Source organism: Chrysochloris asiatica, unplaced genomic scaffold (genome assembly GCF_000296735.1).
Source record: "Chrysochloris asiatica unplaced genomic scaffold, ChrAsi1.0 scaffold00135, whole genome shotgun sequence".
Lineage (NCBI taxonomy): Eukaryota > Metazoa > Chordata > Mammalia > Afrosoricida > Chrysochloridae > Chrysochloris > Chrysochloris asiatica.
Window position 1 is genome coordinate 6,323,130 of NW_006408653.1, and position 23,442 is coordinate 6,346,571.

The window sequence follows — 23,442 nt, forward strand, 5'->3', positions numbered from 1 at the left end:
AAAAAGGCCAAATGGGATGTTAGAAGAGACTCTGAAACTTGCAACGTAGAGTTGTTTAAGTGAATGGAAGAAATGAGGATGTAAAATAGCTGAATAGAAAATTTCAAAGACAAAGTCAAATATTATAATGAAATATGCAAAGATATGGAGTTATAAAACAAAAAGGGAAGAACACCTCAGCATTTCTCATGCTGACAGAACTGAAGAAAAAATCAAAGTTTGACTTGAAATTTAGGATTCTATGATTTTTTTCTTTTTAACGTTTCAATGTTTTATTCTGGTGATTCACATTTTTCCTGCCTTTTTTTTGCCAACCTGAGCGGAGACATGGAGGATGTTGGGTGTTTCTTTCATAACTCTGCCTAGCAGATTCTCTATACAGTCTTCAAGTGCTAGAACCTGAAACTCCTTCTTGCTGATTGTTTCCTTCTGTTTGAGGACCAACTGAGACAGCTCATCATGCGTCAACTGCACATAAGCAAAAGCAGGGCATGAGGGACTGTATTTCTTCATTACAGCTTCATTGATCAAGTTCTCACTGATGATGGTAGCAGTTCCCAAACTGGAGCTAGCAACTTTCATGGCTGTTTTGTTCACTGGTTTCACAGAATTAAGTCTGTGCTTGGCTGACCCAGTTCTAGTTTCTGGCTGAAATGAGACTGTATGTGTCTCTGAGGGTGAGGCCCAGGTCTGAAGAAGTGGCTTCCTCTTGCCAGAATTTTCAACTTTAGCAATGGAGCAACAATGGAGCCTTCTGATGTTGCTTTTGTGTGTGTGTGTGTGTGTGTGAGATTCTGCTGTATGAGTGTGGTGTTAGAATGTGGAGAGCTAGGGAAAGAGTGTGTGGCAGAAAAGGGCTCATAAATGAGAGCCATGCCAGCAGGCTGGCTTGACCTCCCGTTTCTCTTCAGTTTTTCTTCCTCACCACCGCAAGGTCTTGGCAGCTGTTCATCTAAGCTTGAGCTCTTGACAAAAAGTGGTTTATGAATTCCTAAAACTGCAGTGTGCTCTGAAGAAGCTGTAACAGATGCTTTGAGTGCTTTTGATCTGAGGTCATGTGGCCACTTGGTCCCTTTTTCTTCTCAGGACAGTGAGGTAATGTGCTCAATGAGGAAGCTCCAACTTCTGGAGTCCTGGTGTGGCGTTGCAGGATAATGCTGGACTACAAGGTTGGTTTGTTGAATCACAAGATCTGTGGTTCAAACTTACCAGCCGCTCCTCGGAACGCGTATGCGGGGTCATTATGAGTCAGAACTGACTCGACGGCACTTAACAACAACAACAACAATATGGGTAAAATATTGAATGATGCAGAAAACATCCAAAGAAGATGGAGTCACTGTACCAAGAAGAAATGGTCTAAATTCAACCGTTTCAAGAGGTAGAATATGATTAAGAATCAATGAGACTGAAGGAAGAAGCCCAAGATGTACTGAAAGCATTGGAAAAGAACAAGGCTCCATGAACTGAAGGAATACAAATTGAAATCTTTCAACAAACTGATTAAGCACGGAAGCACTCACTCATCCAAGAAACTTGGAAGCCAGCTACCTGGACAGCTGACTGGAAGAATTCTATGTTTGTGCCCATTCCAAAGAGAGGTAGCCCAATGGAATGAGGAAATCATTGGACAGCATTATTAATTTTATATGCAAGTACCATTTTGCTGAAGGCAGTAATGAAAGTTTCTATCACTCCATGTGTTTGCCAGAATTTTGTATTGTCAGAGTTTTCAATTTTAGCCATTTAATAGGTGTGTGGTGGTATCTCATTGCTATTTAAATTTGCAATCCTGATGTGGCACTGTAGGATAAGAACTAGACTGCTAACCACAAGGTTGGTGGTTCAAACCCAGCAGTCACTCTTTGGAAACCCTGTACAGAGTTGTTATGGGTTGGAACTGACTCAACAGTACTTGTCAACAACAATGACAAGTGATGATAAGGTGTCAATACAGATATCTTGTCCATTTTAAAATTGGGCTACTTGTTTTCTTACTGTTGAGTTTAAAGAGATTTTTTTGTATAGCTTTGACATAATTTTCCCCCAGATAACTATTTTGCTAACATTTTATACCATCGTATAGATTGTCTTTTCATTTTATAAAACAGTTTCTTTTACAGAGCAGAAGTTTTAAATTTTAATGAAGTCCAACTAATCATTTTTTTTTTCTTTCATGGATTGCACTGTTGGTGTTTTATCTAAAAATTCATTGCCAAATTCAAAGTCATCTAAATTCTCTCCTGTGTTATTTTCTAGAAGTTTTACAGTAGTGCATCTGAAATTTAGGTCCATGATCCATCTTGAGTTAATTTTTGTAAGAGGTATAAGATACATTTTCTTTGTTGTTGTTTTTTTTTTTTTTGCATTTGATCATACAATTCTCCTCCCACCATTTGCCGATAAAACTATAATTTCTTCTTTAAATTGAATTGATTTTGCTTATTTGTTAAAGATCTTGTCTTTTTTTAATTAAGTAATTTTTGTTATTATACTTTTCCGTTCATTCATTATATGCTATTTTACATGTTCTTTTAATTTGTGTTTAATTCTTTTACTTGTTATCTAAGAGATAATGGCATGTTCTATGATTCATTAAAATCCAAGGCAAATTTAGTATTTTTGTTATTTCTTAGGGCAATGGTTCTCAAATTTTAGCTTGCATCAAAATTATCTGGAGTTTTTTTATGATTTAGATTTGAAGTGATACCTGAGAATTTGCATTTCTAATAGTTTCCAAAAATGATGATGATAATGCGATATGGGGACCACACTTAGACACAAAGACTGTAGAACACTTTGACTTCACTTACTTTTCTCTTGGCTTCTGCACCATTATTATTTAATGACCTATAAGACAGTAGTCTTGTTTTATATACACATTTACCACATAGTATCTCGTCACTTTTTCATTCCTCCCTGTACCTTTGAGCTGACATCTGGGATTATTTGCCTTCGGCCTGAAGAATAACCTTTAGCATTTCCTTTAATTTAGGTTGGCCAGGGATGAATTTCTATAAATCTCTCTCTCTATATATATACATTTACTTTTTTTTCACATTAAATTAATAATAACAATCTATGCATATATATTCATTCACCTGTCCCTACCCGTACACATAAGTCTATATTCCTACATGTGATCATATACTCATTTTTTGTTTTTGGTTGATGTTGTTGCCAAGTTATATATATCATCTTCTTTAGCATAAACATCTTCTTCTCTTGTGCATTACTTAGTGGTATGGTTTACTTTGGTTGTTGTTGCTATGTACTTTTGAGTCAGTTCTGATGCATAGTGACCCTTCTAGGGTTTCTAAGAGTAACTGGTACATCTAAACTGCAGACCTTGTGGTTAGTGTGATTAGTAGTCCAGCGCTTATCTTTCTAAGCTGTACTTATTACATCCACATTCTGTGCTACGTTTTCCCATTACCAAAAAGAACAAGGATTCACAATCTAAAGAGTAAATATGTATGTTGTTTAAATAGTCTTTATCTGTATTAATTTTCTGCCTTCTAAAGGCATCAGTAATTACTAGAAGTGTCCTAAAATTTCTGCCAAGTTTTTGAGGCAGTTTTATTATGTGCATCCAAGTTTAAGATTGTTATAATTACACGACAAATTGAAAACCTTTATCACTATGTAGTGACTGTCTCTATCCCCAATAATGCTCTTTGATTTACATTTTATTTCATCCAGTTTTAACGCAGTAGTAATCTCTGCATTATTTTGTTTTTTGTTTGAATTTTTTTGTTTCATTAAGATTTTTTTACCTATTCACATACTTATAAGTAGCATAGCTAAATTTAAGAGGAAATCCTTTTTCTTTCAATTTGTGTTTAATTCTTTTATTTTTTGTGTGATTATTGATTAATTTGACTTGTTTTTTAAATGTTGTTTGGTTCATCTTTCTTCTTTCTTTCCCTTACCTTTTTGTTTTTTGATTGATTCATTTTGTTTGTTGCATAACCAGTTTTTTTACTCCTACTAGTTAAAAATAATACACACTTTTCTTTCAGTAGTTTAACTTGAAATTTTATCATACATATTTAATTTAAATAAGTCTTGGTGTGGCATTGTAGCATAAAGTACTGGACTGCAAGGTCGGTTTGAACCACAAGATAAGTGGTTTAAACTTACTAGCTCCCTGGAAGCCCTATACCGGGTCGCTATGAGTCGGAACTGACTCAACAGCACTTAACAACAACAATACTGTTTAAATTAAGTCAGTGTATTTACTGCTCTGCAGAAAAGCACAAGAAGCTAGTTCTTGTTTGGTACCATTGAATTGGTTCTGACTCATAGTGACCCTAGGAACAACAGACTGAAACATTGTCCCTTCCTGCACTCTCTTCACAATTGTTGTCACACTTGAGCCCATTGCTGCTGCCACTGTACCAGTCTGTGTTTTTTTGGGGGAGGAGGGGGCTTTCTCTTTTTTGCTGACCTTCTATGATGTCCTTCTCCAGGGACTGGTCTCTCTTGATAACATATCTGAAGTATGAGAGATTAAATCTTGTCATCCTGGCTTCTAAAGAATATTCTGTCTGTACTTCTTCCAGCACAAATTTATTTGTTCTTCTGGCAGTCCATGGTACTTTTAATATTTTTCTCTAAGACAATAACTCAAATGTATCAATTCTTCACTGTCCAACTTTTATATGCATTTGAGGTTGTTGAAAATACCATAACTTGGGTCAGGCACACCTTAGTTCTCAAACTGACATCTTTACTCTTGTATACTTTAAAGAGGTCTTGTGCAGCAGATTTGCCTAATGAAATATGTCATTTTGATTTAACTGCTGTTTCCATAAGTGTTGATTGTGGATCCAAGCAAAATGAAGTCTTTGACAACTTCGGTCTTTACTTGTGATGACATTATTTATACGTCTAATTGTGAGGATTTTTGTTTTGTGTGAAGGTTTACAGAGCAGATCATCAGTTTTACATTCAACAAATCATGTACTTTGCGTCATTGCAGTGATTACAATCTCCTCCATGCACTATCTGTTAGCAGTATTTTACCTCTATTCATTTTAACTCTTGCATTCCTCCCTGTGTCTCCTGCTACATCCATCTTTCTTCTGCCAACCTCCCTCTTGAATATTGTCAGTTCCATCACTCATGTTTACATGTGTCTGCCCTTTAGCCTGTGAATAATTTTCTCTCCCCCAACCTGGTAACATTCATACAATGTTTTATCAATATAACATTTTCTTAACTTTTTACAACAGTGACCTCATATAATATTTATCCTTTGGTGATTGACTAATTTCACTCAGCATAATTGGACTCCTGGTATGGCATTGTAGGAGCAGCACTGGACTGCAAACCACAAGGTTGGCAGTTCAAACCCAACAGCTTATCCTTGGAAATCCTATATAGGGTTGCTGAGTCAGAACTGATTTGATAGCACTTAACAACATCTTCTAGGTTCATCCATGTTATGAGGCATTTTGCAGATTCATCATTATCCTTCATTGTTGTGTAGTATTCCATTGTGTATATGTACCAAAGAGTGTTTAACTAGACATCTGTTTCTTTTTGCTATTACACTCTTGTAGACAGCATATTGAAGAATACTGTTTTGTTATCCATTCTGCTACTCTCTCTCTTAACTGAATCATTTAATTCATTTATACCCAGTATAATTATTCATAAGTATGAATTGATTGCTGTCATTTTGCTGTGTGTTTTTTTGTGGTGCTTCTGGTTTCTTTGTCTCTGAGTTCATTTTTTTGTGGGTTTTCTTTCCATTTTAATTTCTGTTGTGTTAATGTTTCCTAAATAGTTCTGATTTTCCTCTTTTTTGTTTTGATGTGAAGGTATTTTAATTTTAAAGGTTACTCTGTGATTTATTAATTTTTTTTTTCCATTTAAAACTGTCTCTTGTATCTTGAAATCTATTTGCCTTCCTCACCATTTGAAAGTTCTGTATCTACACTATTCTATCTTTTTGCTTTGTAGTTGACCTCATTATAGATGTATAGCTCTGGTTCTCTAATTTCAGTCTTATATGCTTGTTTTACTTAAAATACTTCTATTCTGAATTGAGTTCTGAGTGGTGTTGTCATGAATGGTAATCACAGATTGTTGTCTGCAGTTGTTGGTTCTCAGTCCAAAGAATACCCTTTAGCCTTTTTTTTTTTTTTTTGGTAAATTTTATCTAGTTATTAAAAATTCCTTTAATTTCTGTTTATCTTGAAATGTTTTAATTTTGCTCTCATATTCTTGGTTGGCAATTTTTCCTTTCAGAGTTTTGTACATGTCATTCCAAGGCCTTCTTGCCTGCATGGTTTCTGCTGGGAAACCAAAGCTTAGTCTTATTGGTTCTCCTTTGTAGGTAACCTTTTGTTTTTCACGAGGTGGTCTCAGGACTTTTTCATTGTCTTTGGTTTTAGAAAATTGATTATTATAAGATTTGGTGATTTTCCTTTGGAATCTATCCTGTTTGGGGCTTGTTCTGCTTCGTGTATGCTTATCTTTTCATCATTCACAATATCAGGGAAGTTTTCTCCCAACAACTCTTTGACAATTTTCTCTGTGGTTTTTATTGTATTTTCCTGTTCTGGAACTCTGATCATCCATAAGTTGTTCCTCTTCATGGTGTCCCACATAACTCTTAAGCTTTTTTTGGACTTTTTCTTTCTGATTGTTCTTCTAGCATATTAGTATTGGGAGATTTATCCTTAAGCTCACTAATAGGGGCTTCCATTGCTTTTAATCTACTCCTGTATTGTCCATTTCTAAAATCTCAGTATTGATTTTGTGGATTTCTAATTATAGGGTTTATATTGTTTCAAAATTTGCATTTACTTTGTTCTTATAGTGTTTTCTTGTATGCTTCTAAATTATTTTGTGCTTTCCTCAATCTTTCTATCAGTGCTCTGAAGATGCCTAAATCATTCTTTTGAATTATTTTTCAATTAGTTCCATGACCTTTTCTTCCTCAGAAACATTTTCTGGTTCTGCATCTTGGTAATTTGTTTTAACGATTCTCTCTTGTTTCTTCATGTGAGCTAAAATTGTCTGTTGTTTCTGGGACATTGTGGTGTTGTCTATTTGTATTTAATTGATGATTGTATGTTGATGTGTTCTTAGGCTCTCACCAACTGCCTCCTGTTGGTGTAGTTAGAGAATGGAAGTGTGTGCACTGCTCTCCATTTGTTATTTGTGCACCTCAGTTTAAGGTGGGTATTGTTAATGTTGGCTTCTGTCTATCACTGATCAGGTGGTATAGGAACTGATAAGGGCTCTTGCCCAGTGGGTGGAGCTGCACAGGGTACTGTTGATGCTGGGCTGTATGGTGATGCTTGCTATCTCCTGGTGGGTGAGAAAGAGTAGAAAACAACCCCCACCCTACACACAATAAAATGAAACAGAATAAATTAATAAGCAAACAATAATAAAAAACAAAAATATTAAAGATAAAAAGAAATAAAAATAGGCAGCGACCATAAAACATAATATAATAACTAAAAAGAGAAAACAGAAATAGGAAAATAAAACTATGGAAGAGAAAAATAAGAAAGAAAATAAAAGAAAGAAAAAGCTCCTCCAAACTTAAATAACCCAGGGAGAGGGAAGATGAAAAGAGAGAATAGAGAGTAGTAAAGTAAAGGGGAAAAAAGGGAGGGGGGAATTGAGAATCAGAAGAAATTAATAAAAAAATTACAGTGGAGCTAGAAAGGATAAATTCAATGGAGTGGGAAGAGAAGAAAGAATAAATAAACAAAAACAATGAAACAACAAAAGAAAAAAAATCGAAACCAAAATTCAGTGCAACTGTAGGAAACTGAGAGGAGAAAACTTGGCGGGGGCGGGGGGGTGCTGGAGGGAGGTGGAAGGGAGGCTCCTGTCAACCAAGGAACTTACAAGGTGAGTGTGAGAGGCATGTGACAGTGGAGTTCCTGGCCCTAGATGGAGTTCCTATAGGCCTAGTTGCTATCTATGTTCAGGGCACGCAATCCAGAAGTAGTTTGTGGAGGCCCTTGATGGAGCTGGTTTCAGAGTCTGTTAGGACCACAGAACAGCTGGGGGTAGGGTGGCTGGTTATAAGGGTTTCTGCTAGACTCATGCTCGTCTGGTGGCTCTGGGGGTAATGTAGGTCTGAAGCAGAACCTGCCTGAATCAGGCACTAAGGTGGTGCAGCTGGTACCCTGCTCACACTGGCATGACTCCCAACCATGTGAGTCTGAACTCCCAGAAAGCAGTGTCTGTGATGAGGGTGGAAGAGAGTGTGAGTTGGCCACACCTCTAATCAGCAAGGATGCATGGGGAAAAAGAAGGAATGCAACTTTCCTGTCACCTTTGTGAATGTGCTCTGCCAGGTCACCTTCTGTTGCCAAAGGTGCTCACAACAATTCAAGATGATTGTGCTGTGTCTGGCTGGCCATTCACCAGTCATTCTCCGTCTCTTGCTGTTCCTGCTCAGCTTCTCCTCAAAGCAAGTGCTTAATCCACATCTTTAGCCTTTCTTCTGAAGTTCATGGTTCCAGGATTTTCATTTGTGTCTGTTGCATTTGGTCTCTCATACCAGCTGCTTCTTAGAAACCCTAAACAAGGCCACTATGAGTCAGGACTGATTCAAAGGCACTTAACAACAACAACAACGACATCTTTGTTGTAGAGAGTCCATGTAGTGTGTCAGTCTAGTTCGCCATCATGGTGGAAGCTCTATCCCCATTTCATTTATGACAACTTCCAATTTTCCTAGATTCAACAACAACATAGTTTGTACATTCCATGTTCTGATTATTAATGGATGTTTGCAGCTGTTGCTCCTCATTTTGAGTTGTGGCCTATTAGCAAATGAAGGTCCTGGAAGCTTTACACTATTTGCCTCATTACTCTGAGGAGGCAGCTCTTCCTCAGTTATATTTTGAGTGCTTTCCAACCTGATGGGCTTACCTCCTGTCATTAACAATGTTTTGCTGTTATTCATGAAGGATTTTAAAGTTTTTTATTATTTTTTTAAAAGTTTTTATTGTGAATTGAATTAAGTGAAAGTTTACATGGCAGATCATCAGTTTTACATGCAACAAATCATACACCTTGTTTCATTTCAATGATTATTATCCCCTCCATGTACCATCAGCTAACGTATTTCTCTCTACTCACTTTAGCTTTGAAAAAAAAAAATTTTTTTTTTAAACACTCAGGCATATATAATAATTTACACCATCAAAGGGCACATCCTGCAAGTCTACTTCCTGGTCACCAGCTCTCAGTCCCTCTCTTCCCATGAATGTAGAGTCCTTAGCTGCTCCCTCTCTCCATGTCTCCATTTCTGCTATTGCTGCTTCTCTGGATAAGGTCTCGCATTCCGCTTGAGCTCTTCTCCCTTGATGGTCCTAGGGTCCTTTGTTTCTGGACTATAAGATGAACTATTCCACTATTTTTGTTACAAAACTTCTACCTTTACAATTGTGACAGTCGCACTTAGTCATGATAACAATTATTCACTATTGAATCATAAGAATCTTATCCCCATCTCTTTTCACCAGACCCATCTAGACAAGATGAAAACTATTCATTGGGGACTCTTCTTCCCCCATACACTCTTAAATTAAACATTTTTACAATAGCAAAAGGGAGGACAAGTTACTCTACCCTGCTTCTCCATAGGTTCACAACAAATTAAACTTTGTTTCTTAAGTATTGTATAATCCAGAAGCTATTTTCTTTTTTAAAGTTTTTATTGTGAATTGGGTGATAATTTACATGGGAGAACATTAGCTTTGCATTCATCCTATTGTATATCGTTTCATTGCCATGGTTACAATCCCCTCCATGCATCATCAAACAACCAAAGGGTATACCCTGCAAGCCTGTCCCCTGGCTGTCAGCACACAGCCCCTCTCCCTCTCTGGGTCTATCTCTCCATGTCATTGTCTCTGCCTCCATCTCTGGCATCACTGTTTCTCTGGGTAGGGTCCCGCACTTTGCTCTTCTCCCTTGATGGTCCCAGGGACCTCGTCTCCTGGACTGCAAAGTCAACCACTCCCCTCCTTTTGCTACAAAACCTCTACCTTTACATTTTCAACTCTCACAGTCAGTCCTGAGAGCAATTATTCACCACTGTACCACATAAGTGCTTTTTTCATCTCCTTTCATCAGCCCTGCCCAGACAGATTGGATACTACTCAGTGGAGATTTTACCTTCCTCCATGCCCTCTGGATCTAGGCTCCTCTTGAAAGCTTGTAAGCCAGTCACTTCTTGCCTTTATAGCACCCGCATTTTGGGTAGCCAATGTCCAAGTTGCCCATCCCTGTCTACCCTGTGTATCAAGGGGGTGGGAATAATCCTAGCTGTAAAGATTTGTTCCCTCTTTTGAGTTACTGCATCCATAGGTCAAGTTCGTCAACTTATATCAGATTACTCTTTTTTCCCTCTTCATTCTTCTAGTGGAGCTCTGATCATCCAGTCATTGAAGCCAGGTCAAGTGGGTATTATCTGCAAGTGTAGGTGTTCTTGTACATATCCCCTCACTTCTTATCACTGACTTATTTCACTGACTCTGGGCCCAAGTGTCCCCAGGTCTTGTGATACTGGTAGGACTTAGCTCACAGCTTCATTGCTGTTTTTCCCTCACTTCCCTTTATCAGTGGCCAACGTGGTCACCAGTCAGACTGCATGTCTGCTCGTGTATTCCCCTTGAAGTCTTGGAAGGGGTTTGCCCTGAGAGGACCCAACCACTTGATGTCTCCAGGGCAAGCAACTTGCTTGTTCTTGTAGTAATCAGCTGGTCTGCCTATATTGTTTTGTATTTTTCCTATCAGTCTTTCTTTCAAGAATTATCTTTTGTTCTTCTAGCCACTCCAAGCTGATCTGCTTGTCCTTTTAAGTGGAGATTTCTCCACCTCAGAGGATTCTGGATGGGGTTCAGGATTCAACCTATGGTCTTATGTAATGAAGAGGCTCCACAGGAAGTCTCTTTCACTGGACACTTTGTAGTCCCATTTTAGGTATTCCAATCAGTTATAGGCAGAAGATGGACTTACAAGCTTTTTATGATGATATTTCTGCCTATTCCTTTCTCTCCCCCTCAAGTGTCTATTTTACAATGGTATGCAATGGAAACGAAGATTGAAAAGACAGCCAAGCATCTTAACATTATTTCCCCCCTTTTGCCCATTCAAACTGTGCCTTAATCCCTATATCCCAGAACCCTGTTGTTCCAAGGTTGTGCATACATCATTATTACCTACGTCCCACTTAGCCCATGCAAAACTGCTTAACTGTTCTCCCATCCACCTTGTTCTTCCATTCCCCTCCCATTTTTTGTGTATTGCTCCCCTCCCCAGCACCCAAATTATCCTGTGTCTATTCCCTACTCTGCACAGAAGCTATTTTCTTTTGAAAAATATTTTCATTCAAATGCCTCAGTCATTTTCATCTTTTATTCTTCCTTAGAGAACACTGAACTACTTCCTTCATTTCTGTTCAGTTTCTCACTCTTTGTTCAGAAGCTGAGTGATCCAGAGTATTCCCATCTCCTTTGCCTGAATAGCTGGTTTACACATGGACATATTGCCCACACCTAAGCCAATTAGTGGACAGGATGCCCGGTCACAGTGATTGGTTCAGGATTACTCATGTAACCCAAGATGATTTATTCAGCAGGAAGCTCAGGACTTTTATTTTATGGCTGAGGGATGAAATAGTCTCTGCTCTGAATGTGAACATGGAAGATTGCATCCATGATTGTGTTGTTGAGTCTAGTAATCTATCTTCAGAATGGGTCCTCAGGGAAGAAAAAGCAGAAAAATGGAAATCAGCCAACATTTTAGTGACACTATCGATACCTCGGGATCAACCCTTGCTTGAAGTTTGAGCTGGAATTTTCAATTGTAGAAGACATACTTGGGTTTTAAACACTGGTAGATAAAAGCAAACAAATGAGAACACCTATTAGTTTTAGGAAAATCTATTTTTTAAACAAAAAGTTCCAGATTTACAAACTGTAAGAAAACCTTTTTGTTATTTTTTTTAAAACAAAAAAACCCAGATGTATAAACTGTAAGTAATTTTAATTTTAAAAGAAATTTACTTTTTTTTTTTTTAAATAAGAGCTTTACTATTGTCGTTAAGTGTGGTGGAGTTGGTTCTGATTCATAGCAACCCTGTATAGGATTTCCTAGGCTATAAATCTTTGCAGGAGCTGAAAGACTCATCTTTCTCCTCAGGAGCAGCTGGTGGATTTGAACTACTGACCTTGTGGATCGCAGTCCAGTGCTAATTGTACAGAGCCACTCTGGTTCATTATAGCCACTTTCCTCAGTGAATTAAAGCATGAGTCACTTAATGTGCACTTGAACAGTGTAAAGTAGAGTTATGCCTCTTCTGGTCTTCTGGGCACTTAAATGTCAGCTTCTGAGGGTGTGTAGTAGGCCAAGAAGAGTGAATTGTTGTGAAAATAAGAGTGAAGGACCAAGCAGTATACACATCAGTTTTAAAGATTGTTTATTGGGGAGGCATTCACAGAGATGTTGCAGGTATATAGTTACCTAGTTGCTCTTTGATTCTAGGGATGTGCAGTGACCCTGGCCTTTGGGCGTATAAGGAGGGTGATCACATGGCTCTATTTGCCAGCAGTAGTCCCAGTTGGTGTCTACTCTCCCAACATAACTATTAGTAATTCCCTCTATTGGTTCCTACTTACATGCTGCATGCTTGGAGGAGCACTGACACATAGAGGCACACAATCAGATTAAGTTTGAGGAGTAGAACACAGATGGACAAAGAAACGGACCAGTCTCTGGAAAACCAGAATAAAAGGCTACAACAAGAGTTACTCAGAAAATGATTCTTGCTGCCACGTATCACATAAATAAAAATGGAATTTATTGTTTGACAAGACTGGGGGAATATGATGAAGATATGGCTTTTACTTTTGATTTTAAAGAAGATTGAATTAATTAGAAAAGGCCAGTGAAAATTAGCTAAGTCGCTAGGGCTGTAATACATAAAAAAATTTACAATTTTCAGCTTCTAATAGACAAAGTAGTATGGACTGCCAGAAGAACAAACAAATCTGTGTTAGAAGTACAGTCAGAATGCTCCTTAGAAGCCAGGATGGTGAGACTTTGTCTCTCATACTCAGATATGCTATCAAGAGGGACCAGTAGTCCTTGGAGAAGGATATTATGCTTGGTAAAGTGGAGGGTCAGCAAAAAAGTGACCCCCAACAAGACAAATTGACATCATGGAAGCAGCAATGGACTCAAGTGTAATAATACTCGTGAGGACGGCACAGGATCTGGTTGTGTTTCCTTCCGCTGTGCATAGGGTCACTATGAGTCAGAACTGACTTGAAGACACCTAGCAACAAGAGTCAAAGTGATTAACTCACTCCCTGTCCCTAACTCATTGCTTCTGTTTTCTCCCTCCAAACCCATACACGACTTCAGTAGCTTTCCGTGGCCACACCCCAAACCCACTGCCATGAAGTCATTTCCACCTCATACCCTAGAGTACAGAGTTGAACCACCCATTGTCTGTAATCTTTAAGAAAGGAGAGTGCCACAGCTCTCTCTTGGAAAGCAACTGGTGGGTTCAAACCACCAAGCGTTTAACCACTGTGCTATCAGGGCTCCTCTCTTGTGGCGGTCACTGCCAGTTGTTGATCAGCACCTAAGATAAAAACCTATCTGTGCTCCTTGTCACTTCCTTCTCTCCGTTCCTCAATGTCACAGCTATGCGGCTTCAATAAAATAGTGTTCCTTTTGGTCATCAGAGAAGAAGCTTTGGGAGAAGAGGAAACAAGAGGAAGGACTCACTCATTTATTCAAAGATGTGTTTCCAAAGAAGAAGAGTTAAATTCAGCCCAAAAGTAATCAAAGAAAAGTAACCAAAGAAAAGTAACCTCTGACCTCAGGAGTGGGCAGAAGTAATGGACTCCCAGGTTCCTAAAAGCACAGTTGTTGTTGTTGTTGTTAGATGCCATGGAGTCGGTACCGACCCATAGTGACCTTATGCACAGCAGAACGAACATTGCCCGATCCTGGGCCAACCTCACTACTGTTGCCACGCTTGAGTCCATCGATGCTGCCACTTGGCCAATCCATCTCGTTGGTGGTCTTCCTCTTTTTCTCTGACCCTCCACCTTACCAAACATGATATCCTTCTCCAGTGACTGTTCCTTCCTGACAATATGTCCAAAGTATGAGAGACGAAGTTTGGCCATCTTGGCCTCCAAGGACCATTCTGGCTGCACTTCTTCCAAAACAGATCTATTGGTGTTTTTGGCAGCCCATGGCACTTTCAATATTCTCCTCCAACACCATAACTCAAAAGCATCAATTATTCTACGGTCTTCCTTATTCACCGTCCAGCTTTCACATGCATATGAGGTTATTGAAAATACCACTAACTCACCTATAAGCAAGAAAAACTGTAGTGCTTAACTTCTGCCACAGAGAGGCACTCCATGCTCATCACTGAAAACTTCCACTCGTGAACGGTTGCAGAACAAGAGTTTCTCATCTGTTCTCCATTCCTAGGGATTGTTAAATGAGTAGAATTAAAAATATATTTGCGGTCTCCTTTCTGAATGAATCAAAGCCATTTTAATATCATTCCCTATGGTGTAGCCACCAAATCTAATTTAATTAATGTTTAAAATGCAACCGACATGTTATTTGAAAACACATTGATTGCTATTAGGATCTATTTGGTTCTGCATTATAGAAACGGTGGGATAATTTGGAGGCAATGGAGTGATCATTTAAAGCTAGAACATGACATAGGGTTAGCTTGTCTCAAGTCCTCATGCTTTGAATTCAGAAATACAGGATTCAAGGAATATACTCAGCAATATGGGATTCAACGAAACTCAGTTTGTTTTAATAGGATTTTTGGTAAGTATGATTCATATCAACACATTGAATATCCTTATTCCTGTGTCTGGGACAACAATCTTTCAACATTTCCAAAGGTCTGCTAGCATTTCCAAATCAGCAGTGGATTAAAGAGAGTCCTTGCTGCTTTTATGATGCGAAGTGTATGTCCTGGCCCTTAGAATTTGTTTTTCACTTTCCAAAAGGAAAACAGCAAATGAGCGGCCCTTCCCTTCCCTAAATAAGTTAGATTTTGAAGACCAAGGGGCTGGAATCCTGGAGCAAATGCCAACCTGTGTGCTGACCCCTTTCAGGTGAGCCGAGGCGCTGCTGCCCCGGAGCCCACTGCGCGGAGCCCACCTGTTTCCGCAGGCAAGGGGCGCGCGGGGCGCTTCCCACTCTCCACCGCTTGCCCTGGGAAAACGGAAAGGACTAATTGGTTTGCAACAGAACAGCGAGTTTAAAAGGAAGCACTGAAAACCCAAGGGAGCAGCAGCCCAGATTGTCTGGCAGGCAGAGCCGTGTGATTTGAAGGTCCCCGGGGTGAACGGGAAAGGGGCGGAATGGCCCGAAAGGCCGGGCCGGGCTGTTGGCAGATGGATCCCCGGCTCCCGCAGTAGGCGCGCCGGGGGCGGGCGCATCAACATCTTCCCATTTGGTTTAAGTTTATTCTGGGCCACCGAGAGCTGGAGCCGGAAATGTTCCTTCTTTCATGTAGACTGGTGGGTTTGAAACAGTTTTGCACCTCCCATCGAGCGCTGATTAGTCGGTTGAGTTATGCTGCATTTGAAGTTCACCATTTATTATTAAAGAGAAGTGGCAGTGATTAGTTCTGAGTTCTCCGAGAGCGAAATAAACATTTACTAACTAAGAACGTTCAGCCTTAAAGGCATGGCTCGAACAGGTTTCTAAAATCCGGGCAAGGGCCCAAGTGCCTCCCCCAGGCAGGAAGTGGAGTAGCGAGTTTCCCTCCCGGAGCAGTCATCTGCAGACTGTGAGGGCCCTGCGTGGCCCTTCACTAGCTAGGGGATGACGGGGAAAGCCCTAGGCCTAAACTGAATCGCGGTTATCTGATTTCCAAATTATTTCATAGACTATGTAGATCATATAAAGGGAGTGGTGAATGTCATACTAAACTCTGAACTTTCTTTGAAAACAGACTTTTGACAATAAAATAACAATTTACTATTGGATGGTATTTGTAATTCCTTCCATCATTAGGAGGATTTCTTATCCCAGCATGCTCCAAAATTTACTTGAGTTATGAGCATTAAAAAAGCATATTTAGACAGTCCACTTGACAACTTATAAGATGGAATCGTTGTCAAAAGCGTTCAGGCTGGTTATTTTAAAAGCTGCTCTGGTGGCGCTGTAGGATAAGCAACGTGGGTAGTTCAAACCCACCAGTTGCTCTGTGGGAGAAAGGTGAGGCTTTCTGCTCCAGTTAAGATTTACAGTGTTAGAAAGCCTAAAAGGATCCTTATGAATCAGAATCAACTTGATGGCAGTGGGTTTGTTATTATTATTATTTAAAAAATTAAAACGTTATTCTTTTACAGTAGAAACTGTCCAATACACTTATTGATAACATGCTATATCCTTCTCTACTTTTGTATTATGCATTTTCAATCACAATATTATTTTAAGAAATTTCCAATGACATTACCTAGTTTTAGAAAAAACAATTAGTGCCTGTGTCATAATTTATTTAATCCATCACTAGTTGCTGAACATTAAGGTGATTTCCAGTTTCCATTATTATAAATAGCACAATTAACATCCTAATACATAACTGTTTGCATATCTGATTATTCTCTTAGGATAAGTTCCCTGGAGTGGAATTATGAAAACTAAACATTTAAAAATTGTAAGCTTCTTGCCAAATTGATCAGATGTAAATTGAGAAGTATGATAGGTAAAGCCCATTTTAATTTGAATTTCTTTGGTGATGAGTAGGATTTGATATAATGCAAGCTCTTTCAGAATCGGGCTATGTTTTGCTCACCATTATGTCTTGCATAATGCCAGGCACATATTAGATGTTCAATAAGTGTTGATTGAATGAATAAAAGAATGAATAAATTTTAGTAGGGCATTTGAATGTTTTGTTTTATAATTTTCTTTTACATATTATGAATTTACTTTTTTCTCATTAATTTGAAAACTATGCCTTAAGGATTTCACTTTTGTCACATGTGGCAGAATTCCCTCTCTTCCACAAAGTCTGAGTATGTGTGTGTGTATATCTGTGTATGTTTGGGTTGTTGTTGTTGTTAAGTGCTGTTGAGTCGGTCCTAATTTATAGCGACCCTGTGTACGGTTTCCACAGAGCAGCTGGTGGGTTTGAACTACTGACCTGTGGTTCACAGTCTAGTGCTGATCCTACAGCATCACATCATTATGTTTGGATGCTTTCTGATTTGTAGAAGTTGAAAAACTATTTCAATATATGTATTTGTATGATATTATTTGTCACACATACAACTTAATTTGCTATACCTGACACTCTGGAATCTAAAATAGGAAGCCTTTCAATAAAGTTTAGAAAGCATTATTTCCTTCTATTTATCAAGTTTTCCCTTGGCCTTAGAATTCTCTACAGGATGTAATGTTTAAAGTCAAATATATCACAATCTTAGTCTTAGTCAAACAAAGATCAAGACCTGCTGTCATACCAAGGGAAAAGCTGTCAATTCCTTACTTCCCAAACAACTACCTAATAAATTCTTGCTGCTCCTTCATTTGTTTTTTTCTTTTCTTGTTCATTATTATTAAAAACATGAATGGAAAGAGGATTTTTGTTGTTAAGGGTTATTCTGCACACATTTCATAACACAATGAGCATTAATTTCCTTCGGGATCTTACCTGGTTGTGGTTGAACTGACATAGTACTGGGAACCATGGGATGAAAGTAAGGCACAAGTACTCAAAGCAGTTAAGATTTAAAATTTCAGACTATGGATATCTACTGGAGAGAGAGATTGAGATTATCATTATTTTTTTAAAGTAAATCTTTCAGAAATGAAAAAGATGGTTAGGAAGGAAGTCAAAAAGGAATTCTGGTAGCACAATGGTTAAGCAGAATGAAAAGATCTATAGTTTCACCAGCCACTCTGCTGGAGAAAGACCCGGCAATCTGTGCCAGTGAAGGAAATTCATTCGGTGGCACCTAACATGTTGTTGTTGTTAAGTGCCATTGCTTCACAACTCATAGCGACCCTGTATAGGTTTTCTGAGGAGTAGCTGGTGGGTTTGAACTGCAGACCTTGCGGTTCGCAGTCCTGTGCTGATCTTAACAGCGCCACACCAGGAGTTCAGCACCTAACTTAGCTGTGGCACCTAACATAGCAGTTTAAAACGGTTTAAGGCAATAATCTAGGATACGCCCTGGAATTCAAACCACAAGGTTGGTGGTTTCAGCCTACCAGCCACTTGGTGGGAGAAAGCTATAGCTTTCTGCTCCCACAAAGATTCACAGTCTGAGAAACTCTATACAGGTTGTTATGAGTCAGAACCAACTCAATGGCATTTAACAACAACAACATACAAAGGCTATTTTTATATTTCAATCACAAAGACTGGTAAGATTCCACATTCCTTGTGCTTTTTATTAGGTTAGGCTAGAGGCCTCCTGTTGTTGTTAAGTGCCTTCCAGTAGATTCCCAGTCATAGCAACCCTGAATAGGATTTCCGAGGAGCAGTTGGTGAGTTCGAACCACCAACCTTGTAGTTCAAACCGAGCTTGAGCTGGAGTGCTTATCCTATGGTGCCACACCAGGACTACATAGGCTAGAGGCCTAGAGATTAGGAAACACTGGAATTTCTTGAGATGAATTTTTTGTTTGTTTACATCAATAGTGGATGGAGATTACCTGCAACTGTGCTTTATTTTGTGTTTACTCTGGACCTAGAACCATCTCTATCTGGGACAATGCTGGTCTCATGACTGAACTAAGAAAGATGTGGTGAATCCCACACAGGCTCTTATCGCTTCTGCTCATAAGTGACATGTGCCACTTGGAATTGCCTAATAATGTTGTCACTGTTAAGTGCTGTGGAGTTGGTTTTGACTCATAGCGACCCTGTATAGAGTTTCCAAGGATTGGCTGGTGGGTTTGAACTGCCAACCTTGTGGTTAGCTCTTACAGTGCCATACCATGTCTAATAATAAAGCCATTCAATTCAGTAAGCACTGAGTGATTGCTTTCAGTGTTATTTGCTTTGACTTTTACAGACCGTGAAGGAGGTAGGGTACTCTAGTTAGAAAAAAAGTAAAGGAGAATTAGCTCAATCAGGGTCTGAGGTTGTTTACTACCATTCATACTTCAAGGCCCATTGAGTTCCTGGAGTCTTCTTTGATAACTCTAGTCAACACTGACATTCTTCTTTCTGCCTACTCTTCATTCATTTACTCATTCCACAAATATTTATTGAATCCAACCATGTGTAGTGGACAAGACAGGCATGGCTTGTTCTTTTATGGAGTTGATTTTCTAGTAGGAGGAAACAGACAATAAGCAAATAAGTAAATATGACAGTTTCGCATAGTGATAAATGTGGTGAAGAAAAAAATAAGGTGAAATGCTAACACGTGTCACAGGTGGGGTGAGGTGCTGGCAGATGAGCAAAGGACTTTTTTAGTGGGTAACACAGAAGCTGAGATCTTACTGAAAACAAGTAGCCAGCGGTACCTCAGGCAGGTGCAGGTGAGAGCTTGGCATGACTTGTTATTATATTAGTAAGTGCTGTCGATTTGGTTCTGACTCACAGCACCCTTGTGGTTCGTAGTCCAGTGCTGATCTTACAGTGCCATACCAGGAGCCCATGTCTTAGGGACAAAAAAAAGGGCTATGTGTCTGGACTGTAGTTAGAGTGGAGGTGTGTGGTAGAAGATGAGGTCAGTGAAGTTGGCAGATACAATGAATCTGTATTAGTGGGGCTGCTGTAACAAAACATCACAAAGTGGATGGAATAGAACAGAAATTTATCATCTCACAATTCTGGAGTCTAGATGCCAAATCAGTGTATTGGCTGGGTTGTGCTTCTTGTGAAATCTCTGGAGGAAGACCCTTTTGTGTCTCTCCCAACTTCCATGAGCTTCAAGCATTCCTTTGTTTGTAAATGTATCTTCCCTCGGCCATTCTTTCTTTCTGTTTCTGTATCTCTTATTCTTTTGTAAGAACATCACTAAGACTGGACTAGTACTCACTATACTCCATCATGGGGACAGTGGTGGTTCAGCCATAGGATTCTTACCCTCCATACTGGAGATTGGGTTTGATTACTGGCCAGTGCTTCTCATGGGCAGCCACCACCAGTCAGTGGAGACTTGGATGTTGCTACGATGCTGAACAGGTAGCATGGGATCTCCATGAATCACAGGTGACTAGCTGGCAGCTATCAGTGACAAGACGTACTCTGGTGTGACCTCACATGAACTGATAATACCTTCAAAGACCCTATTTCTAAATAGGTACCAGGGGTTAGGAGGCTATAATATCTTTTGGGGTAGGGGACACAATTTCATCTAAAACTACATCTATACATTTGTGGCACTTTGGTGAGGAGTGTGCTCTCCTCCCACCTTGAGTTTGGTGAGTGAAATGGGAAGCCACGAGAAGATTTAAAACCCAGTGATAAGCTCTGATTTACGTTTTTGAATGATCACTCAGATTGCTGTGTGGAGACTGGATGGAAGATGTTGAGAATAGAAGCAGAGGGACCAATTGAGATTTTGGCACTTGGTCATTTTCCAATGCTCTGAGGCATTCCCCAGTAGTGGGTCACAAGCACATGTTGTTTTCTTCTCTACTTCCTTCTTCTCCTTCCTCCCCACTCCCTTATTCCTCTGAAGGCTCTAACATAATGGAATCAATCAAAACTTGCATTGACTTGGATTCATTCCCCTCTGCAAATCATTGCCATAACTATTTGTATATAGAATTGCCTTGGAGTATTTGCCATTTGGCACAAATGTATGGAATAAAATTCTTTTAGTCATTTCAGCTCCTTGGAAGAGGGTAACAGTATAATGAAGAGGTGGTGTTTTCTTAACACACATTCACTACAATGAATATTTTCTCCTTCTTGAAACTAGTCACTGTTGCATATTTAATATAGTAATTGAAAGGTTAGAGGCCTTTTATAGTTATGTGGAAACAGATTAGTCATTTCATCTTGTGAATTTTCCTTCACTCTTCAGTAGGAATGATTAACCCCTGGCCTCAAGCCGATTACCCATTTTTTTGCTGTTCCTACTTGGTGATGTAAGAGAGCTCAGTAAAGAAAATAGTCTCTCTTTAGTTGGCATACTATAAACATCCTTCGTTTTGCATATTCTATTTATATTATGGTTGTAATTCTGGAATCTCCTAACTCATTAGCTCTAACCACAGAGGTGTTTGGTTAGGTTCTGGGATGTTCACAGTATTCAACCATGATGCACTGCCCAGTTTATTCTGAGCATAGGTCAGGGGGCTAGAGATGAAGTTGTTGCTTTGGGAGGAGAGAAAAGGGAGAGGTGGGTACACAGGTTTGTAGTAGCTGCTAACAGAGTCAAAGAGGTACATTTGTATGGAAATTCAAAATCAGAAATTGGTAATCTCTGTACTGGCTAGCTTTAAGGATGTGTCCTTTGGATCAAGAAAGAGAATAGAACCTTTCACCTCTCATCTATCTTACCTCTCAAAAAGAGCACAGAGTTAGGTATCAGAGATAACTGGTTTTCAGTCAGGTCACTCCATTTACTGTGTGACTTGGACAAATTACTTAAGCTCATTAGCTCTCAATTTCCAAAGCCGCAAGGTAGGGATGAACATAGGACATACCTCATAGTGCCACGTTGAAAATTCAATAAGATGGCACCAATAAAGTGTTTGGCACATAGTAAATGCTCAGTAGAGGTTAACTATTATTAGTAGTAATATTACCTTATTATAGTAGTGATACCTATTCATTATAGACAATTAAGAAATTGCATACAGGTATGCAAAAAGGGAATATAATTATGCTTAATCCCATCATCTGGATATATATATATATATTCCCAATCATTTTCTCTGCATGTATTATTTCACAAAACTAGTTTTTATTTTGTTAATATTTATCATTAACAGCTCTGTACATCATTCTAAAATCTTATACTATAATCATGAATATCTGTTTAGAATTTCATTGTATAGCTTGACTGTGCTGTGCTTTATCCTACCAGGTCTCTTTTGTGCAACATTTAGGACTACTTCTAGTTTGTCATTATTGTAGAAGTCTTGCAATAAGATTCCTTGTACAAATATTTATAATTGGAAACCAGAATAAAATAAGTCATTAAGTAAGTAAAGGAATGGTGTTGTTGTTGTTAAGTGCCATTGAGTTGGTTCTGATCCATAGTGACCTTGGATAGGGTTTCCAAGGAGCAGCTGGTGAGCTTTGACCCACCAACCTTACAGTTCAAACAGCTTTGCAGTCTGGTGCATTAACCCACAGTGCCACACCAGGACTCAAAGGAATGGTAGATAGTGTTAATGCTATGAAGACAAATAACGAAGGGATGGGACATAGAATGACAGGCTGAGGTTGATCAGTGGATGTTATTTGTGATCAAGTGGAGGCCCACTAAGCTGCATTTCAAGAACATCGCTTTTGTGGTGGGGGTTGGACTTCGATGGGTCAAGCAGGGATGTGAAGGAACCATGAAAATCTTCCTGGGGAGACATGTTGAGGACTTAAACAGGGAGCTGGTGGTAGAAATGGAGAGAATGGGTAGATTCCAGGCATGTTTTAGAGGTAGGACATGTAGAACTTGCTGGTATATTGTCAGTGTGAGTGAGGGAAAAGGAGGGATCAAGAATAATACTGCTCTGAAAAGATTCATAAAAAGGCAGTAGATTAGAATTGCTTCAACCACACAGAAATGAAGACCTGGCAGCTCCTACTATTCCCAATAGTTCTCTCTCTCTTTTTTGAAAATTTTTTATTGTGAATTGAGTGAAGGTTTACAGAGCAGATCATCAGTTTTCCATTCAACAAATCATAGACTTTGCTTCATTTCAATGATTGCCATCCCCTCATTGTAATATCAGTTATCCTACTTCCTCATTGTGATTCTTGTTTCCATTTGATTTTCTTTACCAACCCATTTGAACTTTGTCCTTGGGTAAATAATGTCCTTTTGATCTTGGATGGTTGACCATTCCATGGTGTGCGTACCTCACTAGTACTATTGCTCCCCCCATATACTCATCTACTGCTTGGACTAGCTCTCTTCTTGTCTAAAAAATCCCTTCTAATATTCTGGGAATCTTATTTAATGTACAATGGCCCCCAAAATAGCACAAATGATTTAGAGATGAACTTGTTGGCCATCAGTTGAGCTCTGTGAGTGGTGTCACATGACCTCATTTTGCAGATGAAGAGTCCAAGGCCCAGAAAGGTCAATGGAACTAATTACAAAATATTGGAAGAAAAACAATTAGACCAAAAAATCTTCATTAATTTAGAGTAATGAAAAGTACTTTACATCTCAGATTGCAGAACATTAACTACTTATTTATTTTGTTTTGTATGATACTGAGGAGGACAGAATCTCATGCAAATAGATA

The 23,442-nt window shown here is 39.0% G+C and overlaps 1 pseudogene; it reads right to left on the reverse strand.

Annotated features, from left to right (window-relative positions):
• Positions 1–285: 285 nt before the first annotated feature.
• On the reverse strand, positions 286–15,491 carry LOC102816386 (annotated as a pseudogene).
• Between the last annotated feature and the right edge of the window lie 7,951 nt (positions 15,492–23,442).